General features: G+C 38.0%; 1 pseudogene; it reads left to right on the top strand.

Moving 5' to 3' along the window:
• The first annotated feature begins 327 nt into the window (after positions 1 to 327).
• On the top strand, positions 328 to 935 carry LOC148573404 (uncharacterized; annotated as a pseudogene).
• The last annotated feature ends 6,824 nt before the right edge of the window (positions 936 to 7,759 follow it).

Below are 7,759 nucleotides of genomic sequence, written 5' to 3'. Positions count from 1 at the left end.
TTTCAAAGTCTGGGCTATTGAGGATGTTCACCCCTTTTTTTCTGGATGAGAACAATGAACCCACCTTTCCTTTTTGGTGGCAAAAAGACCCTGTAGTTCTTAAGTATCCTTTAGAGAGTCTTGATGAGGTGGAGAGGGCCTTTGTGGGTATTTTGGAGGAGCACTGGGGGGAGCCTCCTCATTTGGATACTAAGAAGTTTTTAGGGGATCCCGCTCTTCTCCGTTCCGAGCTAGGTAGCATCTGACTTTAAAAAAATTTCTTTTGTTTGTCGTGGTCTTGTCGTCATCCACTGTATAACTGTTTTTGTGATTTTTCTTTTTTCAGAGATGGTTTTAAGCTCCGATTCGATGAAAATTTTTTGCAAGACCAAAAAGATAGTGGCTGCCCAGAATTTGCATAAAAAGACATGGGGGGAGGGTTCTTCCCAAGTCCCACCGAAGAAGCTAGACTTGGGACCTCAAGGTCCGAGGAAGATTATTCCGACTCCTCAAGTTTGGGTAGCCTCTACTAATCCACCTCTTGCAACTTCTGGTGCTGCCTCTTCTCCTTCTTCATCTGGGCCTTCTCCCAAGAGGCCAAGAGCTGCTAGAGCTTACGATCTTAACAACAAGGGCTTTGACGGTGTGGCCTTTGTTGTAGAGCATATTTCTCCGTATGGTTTTGTTCCGACTGATGATGTGTCTATTCTCCATCACCTTGATTTTATATCCAACAATAGTATCCAAATGGGGAACCTTAGCACTGCACTATCGAGGGAGTTTAAGAAATCTCCTATCAACGCCACTAGCGCCTTTCTTGGGAAAGCTAAGACTGGTTATGATAGGGTTGAGGGGTTGAGGCTTGAGCTGGAGGCAAAAAATGTTGGGCTGGAGCTTATGGTGGAAATGGAGAAGGCCCGGGCTACTGCAGCGGAGGCAGCTGCCAACTTGGCTGAAGATATGGCTAAGAAAGCTAAGGAGAGCTATATTCGAACTTATGGAAAACTCCTTGAGGTAAAGGAAAACCTCCAATCCTCCTATGATGACTATGCCGAGTTGCAGGGGCACATAGTAAATGGCATGGCCGCCTTGTACGAGAACTTGAAAGCTCAAGCTCGGGTGCTTGCTTCGGACAACGATCTTACCTTGTTTAGTGTGGATAACGTTGTTGAGGATGGTAAGATCGTGCCAACCCCTGATGATGATGAGACTCCTGCTCCGGATCCTCCTGCCAAGGCTTCTGCGGCTCCTTCTGTCGAGACAACCCAACCTGAGGCCGACCCCGATGTGGAGATCTTGAATGGCCCTGATGGTGTGGTCGGGGCTGTTCCGATTTCAGTCATTCCTCCAGCTCCTCAGGATGCGGCGACGGGGGCGAAGCTGAACCCCTTGTGACTTCTCTTTTACTGCTCTTTTTGAATATGTGTTGGCATGGTCCGACTTGTGGACCTTAAAACTATTTATATTGTAATTTTTTGGGTAACTCTCTGACACTTACAGTTGCTTTCTAGAAACTTTTGGTTTTTAATCAAAGCACCTTTGCTCTTGGGTTGCCTGTTGGGTAACCTTTGAGTTTTTAATGCTTTAATTTTGTGTTAACTGTTCTGGTAGTGTGTTGGCTGGCTTCTGAGGAATGCTTTTATCCTTTGGTTGTTGTTTCACCTCTTTCTGGTTTTCTTCTTGGAGTAGCATTCCTTTTGCAGATTTTTTGCCTTTTTTAGCCTAGATACTTGTTAGGGTTAGGTGTTGGTTTGGCCAACGTCCTTCTTAACGATCTCGAGGTAGTGTTCTTTCATGAACTTCTACCTTTTTTGTGTTGGTCTGTACTTCTTCTAGTTGTATTGTCAACTTTTCCGAGTTACTTCATTCTGCCTTTTGGCGATCTCGCCTTTGTAGCTTGGTGTTCGAGCTTTTAGTCGGTTTCTAATAACTTTCTAGGTAGTGTTCTTATTTAGAACTTTTTCTTTTCAGTTTATTTGGACGTCTTTTGAGCCTTGTTTGGATTTGAGATTCCTTTTGCTTTTTAAGTGGTGTCCTTTACGGACTCCTACCTTTTAGCTTAGCAACTTTGGCGCTAGGTTTTTTCAACTTTTTTCGTCCTTCGTATGGTTAGGGAGGCATTGTTTCCTTTTTAGTGTTCCTTTAGCTTGGTCCGACTTCTCTGTCGGGCCTTCCCAAGTTACTTTTCGCAACCTATTTTTTATCCGACCTCGTCAGGTCGCTTTATACGGGTTGTTTTTATAACTTCTCACATTAATTTGAGCCTTGTCGCTTTACCTTGCCGACCTTTCTTAGTCGGGTGATGAAATTTGCGTTTTGTCGAGTATAAATTAATGCGCCTTGGTAGGAAACTTTTTAGGGAATCTCTATTTTTATTAGAGTAAGATGCAATGAATGAAAAAACCCTTTAGTGGGAAAAAGAGCACACCTTGGCTCATGTGTGGGGTACCCTGCAAGTCGGGCTGCCTTCAGGTCTTAGCCTGGTGCCTCGTTAAAAAACTCTTTAGTGGGAAAAAGAGCACACCTTGGCTCATGACCTTTCTCTAGCTATAGTACCTTCTTAGGTTACAGGCGTGCCATGAACTCGGGAGCTCCTGCCCTTGGAGGTCGGCTATCCTATAGTAACCTTTTCCTAGTACTGTTGTAATCCGGTATGGTCCTTTTCAGTTAGCTGCTAGCTTTCCTTTTCCTGACCGACTTGCTCCGATGTCATTTCGGATTAGGATGAGGTCGTTGCTAGAGAAGCTTTGTTGGATTACCTTCTGGTTGTACCTTGAGGCCATTCGACGCTTCAGGGCTTCCTCTCTGATCCGAGCTCTTTCTCGAACTTTTGGAAGCAGGTCAAGCTCTTCCTTTTGTGTTCGGGCGTTGGTGTCCTCATTGTAGAAGATCACCCTAGGGGATCTTTCATCTACTTCTACGGGGATCATAGCCTCCATTTTGTAAGCGATTCGGAAGGGTGATTCTCCTATGGTGGAGTGTGGTGTTGTCCGGTATGCCCATAGGACTTGGGGGAGCTCTTCAGCCCATGCTCCTTTCGTGTCCTATAATCGACGCTTTAACCCTGCCAATATGACTTTGTTGGCAGCCTTCGCCTGTCCGTTGGCTTGTGGGTGTTCTACTGAAGTGAACTGGTGCTTTATTTTTAGATTATCTACCAGGTTCCTGAAGCCCGTGTCGGTGAATTGAGTCCCATTGTCCATGGTGATGGAGTGGGGAACTCCAAACCTTGTGATGATGTTTCTGTATAGGAACTTCCGACTTCTTTGGGCGGTGGCGGCGGCCAATGGCTCTGCCTCAATCCACTTTGTGAAGTAATCTATTCCTACAATGAGGAATTTGACTTGTCCAGATCCCTGGAGGAATGGTACGAAGAGGTCGAGTCCCCACTTTGCGAATGGCCAGGATGAGATCATATCTTTGGCCGACCGCTGAACGATCGGCTTCTAGCTGGTAAAGAAATTTATAAAATTAATCGCGTTGCAAGTATAGATTCTAAACCAACAGAGAACCCTTTCGTACAAAAGTTTGGTTGTCACAAGTAACAAACCCAATAAAATTTATAAACCGAAGTATTCAAACCTCGGGTCATCTTCTCAAGGAATTGCAGGGAAGTATGATTTATTATTGGTTATGGAAAACAGTATTTTTGGGTTTTTGAAAAAAGTTTGAATGAGAAAAATAGGTTGCATGGACTAATAAATCAATAGCTAATAAAACTCTAGGCAAGGTATGAGAATTTGAAAGCCCTATCCTAGTTATCCTTATCGATGGTGATGAGAATTGAGTTTCAATCCCACTTAGTTAACCTTTACTAAAGCAAAGGAAAGTCAAGTGGACTAATTAGTTTGATCTTCAGGTCCTAGCCAATTCCTAAGAAAGGACTAGAGTTATTGGAATTCAATTCAATTAGCAAAAATAACAATTATCAATCACGATGAGTTTGATAACTCAAGAGTCTCCAATTAATCAATTAAAGCCAAGAATATAAAAGCTAAATAAGAATCATAAATCTAAAATACCTCAGTTTATATTAAATAAAGAAAATCCTAACATGAATGGTTCATAAGCCAATTTGGCAACATAAGTAATTAACAAATAAAAGGATTAAAGTATCTGAAAGTAGAAGAGAAATATAAAGTAAAAGGAATATTGAACCTGTGACTGAAGATGAAATGAACTAAACTAATAGAAATCCTAAAATCCTAAATCCTAAGAGAGAGGAGAGAACCTCTCTCTCTAAAAACTACATCTAATCCTAAAATTATGAATTATGAACGTATGATCCCCTCTCCTTTTGATTCCTCCATTCTCTAGCTTATATTCTGTGTTTCTGGATTCAGAATTGGGCCAAAAAAGGGTCCAAAAATCGCTAGGGGCATTTTCTGTAGATTCTGGTGCGTGGCGTCTGTCACGCATTCGTGATGAGCAGATAATTTATACGCTTTTTGGCATTATTTTTACATAGTTTTCAGTATAATTTAGTTAGTTTTTAGTATATTTTTATTAGTTTTTAAATAAAATTCACATTTCTGGACTTTATTATGAGTTTGTGTGTTTTTCTGTGATTTCAGGTATTTTCTGGCTGAAATTGTGGGACTTGAGCAAAAATCAGATTTAGAGGTTGAAGAAGGACTGCAGATGCTGTTGGATTCTGACCTCCCTGCACTCAAAGTAGATTTTCTGGAGCTACAGAACTCTAAATGGCACGCTCTAAATTGCGTTGGAAATTAGACATCCAGGGCTTTCCATCAATATATAATAGTCCATACTTTGCTCGGGTTTAAATGACGCAAACTGGCGTTCAATGCCAGTTCCATGCTGCATTCTGGAGTTAAACGCCAGAAACAAGTTGCAAAGTGGAGTTAAATGCCAGAAACAGGTTACAAACTGGCGTTCAACTCCAAGAGAAGCCTCTACATGTGTAAAACTCAATGCTCAGCCCAAGCACACACCAAGTGGGCCCTGGAAGTGGATTTCTGCATCAATTACTCATTCTGTAAACCCTAGTAACTAGTTTAGTATAAATAGGACTTTTTACTATTGTATTTACATCTTTGGATTATCTTTTGATCCTTTGATCACGTTTGGGGGCTGGCCATTCGGCCATGCCTGGACCTTATCACTTATGTACTTTCAACGGTAGAGTTTCTACACACCATAGATTAAGGTGTGGAGCTCTGCTGTTCCTCATGAATTAATGCAAAGTACTATTGTTTTTCTATTCAATTCAAGCTTATTCCTATTCTAAGATATCCATTCGCACACAAGAACATGATGAATGTGATGATTATGTGACGCTCACCATCATTCTCACCTATGAACGCGTGCCTGACAAATACTTCCGTTCTACATGCAAACAAGCTAGAATGAGTATCTCTTAGATATCTAATACAGAGGACCGAGTCCGAGATATTAGAATCTTCGTGGTATAAGTTAGAACCCATGGATGGCCATTCTTGAGACCCGGAAAGTCTAAACCTTGTCTGTGGTATTCCGAGTAGGATCTGGGAAGGGATGGCTATGACGAGCTTCAAACTCGCGAGTGCTGGCGTAGTGACAGACGCAAAAGGATAGTAAATCCTATTCCAGTATGATCGAGAACCGACAGATGATTAGCCATGCAGTAACAGTGCATTGGACCATTTTCACAGAGAGGATGGGATGTAGCCATTGACAACGGTGATGCCCTATATACAGCTTGCCATGGAAAGGAGTAGGAATGATTGGATGAAGACAGCAGGAAAGCAGAGGTTCAGAGGAACAAAAGCATCTTTATACGCTTATCTGAAATTCTCATCAATGAATTGCATAAGTATCTCTATCGTAGTTGATATTTTATTTATGTTTTTATTATCAATTCACCATAACTATTTGAATCCGCCTGACTGAGATTTACAAGGTGACCATAGCTTGCTTCAGGCCGACAATCTCCGTGGGATCGACCGTTACTCACGTAAGGTTTATTTCTTGGACGACCCAGTGCACTTGCTGGTTAGTTGTGCGAAGTTGTGATAAAGAGTTGAGATTACAATTGTGCGTACCAAGTTGTTGGCGCCATTGATGATCACAATTTCGTGCACCAAGTTTTTGGCACCGTTGCCGGAGATTGTTCGAGTTTGGACAACTGACGGTTCATCTTGTTGCTCAGATTAGGTAATTTTATTTTATTTTTAAGCTTTTTATTTCTTATTTTTGAAAAATACAAAAAAAATTTCTTTTACGTTTTTCCCAAAATAATTTTCGAAAATAAAAATTTTTTTTCTTCTTTGTTCTTCCCAAAATAATTTTCGAAAAAAATACCAAAAAAAAAGTTAACAAAATCATAAAATCAAAAATAATTTGATGTTTCTTGTTTGAGTCTAGTGTCTAATTGTAAGTTTGGTGTCAATTTCATGCTTTTAACTTTTCTTAAATTTTCGAAGAACACATGCATTGAGTCTCTTTCTTGTTCTTCATGATCTTCAAGTTGTTCTTGGTAAGTCTCCTTGTTTGATCTTTAAAATTTTCTTGTTTTGCATCTTTTCTTGTTTTCCATATGCAATTTTAATTTGTTAGTGTCTAAATATTAAAAATTTCTAAGTTTGGTGTCTTGCATGTTTTTCTTTTCTTAAAAATTTTCAAAAATAAGTCTTGATGTTCATCTTGATCTTCAAAGTGTTCTTGGTGTTCATCTTGACATTCAAAGTGTTCTTGCATGCATCTTTTATTTTAATCCAAAATTTTTATGTTTTGCATCAATTTTATGTTTTTCTCTTTCTTCATTGAAAATTCAAAAATAAAAAAAATATATTTCCCTTTTTCTTCTCATAAAATTCGAATATTTGAGTTGACTTTTTCAAAAATTTTTAAAATTTAATTGTTTCTTATGAGTCAAATCAAATTTTCAATTTAAAAATTCTATCTTTTTCAAATCTTTTTCAAAAAAACAAATCTTTTTCATTTTTTCTTTCATATTTTTGAAAATTTCAAATTGATTTTCAAAAAATCTTTTTCTTATCTTGTTTCATAATTTTCATAATTAATGCTAACAATTAATGTGATTGATTCAAAAATTTTTTAAGTTTGTTACTTGCCTATTAAGAAAGGTTCAATCTTTAAAATTTAAAATCATATCTTTTTGTTTCTTGTTAGTCAAGTAATCAACTTTAATTTTCAAAATCAAATCTTTTTAAATTTCTTTTTCAAATCCTTTTCAAAATAAATTTCAATCACATCTTTTTCAAAATTAATCTCAAAATATTTTCTAACCTCTTTTCTAACTTCCTATCTTTTCAAAATTGATTTTCAAATCTTTTTCAATTAATCACTTAACTTTTTGTTTGATTCTTATCTTTTTAAAACTACCTAACTAACTCTCTCTCTCTAATTTTTGAAAATCCCTTCCCTCTTTTTCAAAATTCCTTTTTAATTAACTAATTGTTTTGAATTTTAATTTAATTTAATTTTATTTTCTTTTTTTAAAAAAAATTTCGAATTCTAACCTTAATTTTAATTTAAAAACAAAAAATATTTCTATTTTATTTTATGTAATTTTCAAAAATTCTACTCTCTCACCTCCTTCTAATTCATTTATCTACTAACACTTCTATTCTCCTTAAAAATTCGAACCCTCTCTCCCTCTTTCTGTGTTCGAATTTCTTTTCTTCTTCTACTCACATAAAGGAATCTCTATACTGTGACATAGAGGATTCCATATTTTGTGTTCTCTTCTTTTTCATATGAGCAGGAACAAGGACACGAACATTCTTGTTGAAGCTAATCCTGAACCTGAAAGGAC

The sequence above is a fragment of the Arachis ipaensis genome, chromosome B2 (genome assembly GCF_059453495.1).
Source record: "Arachis ipaensis isolate K30076 ecotype BB chromosome B2, ASM5945349v1, whole genome shotgun sequence".
NCBI lineage: Eukaryota > Viridiplantae > Streptophyta > Magnoliopsida > Fabales > Fabaceae > Arachis > Arachis ipaensis.
The sequence above is the reverse complement of the archived record's forward strand: the minus strand, read 5'-3'. Positions and strand labels throughout refer to the sequence as shown.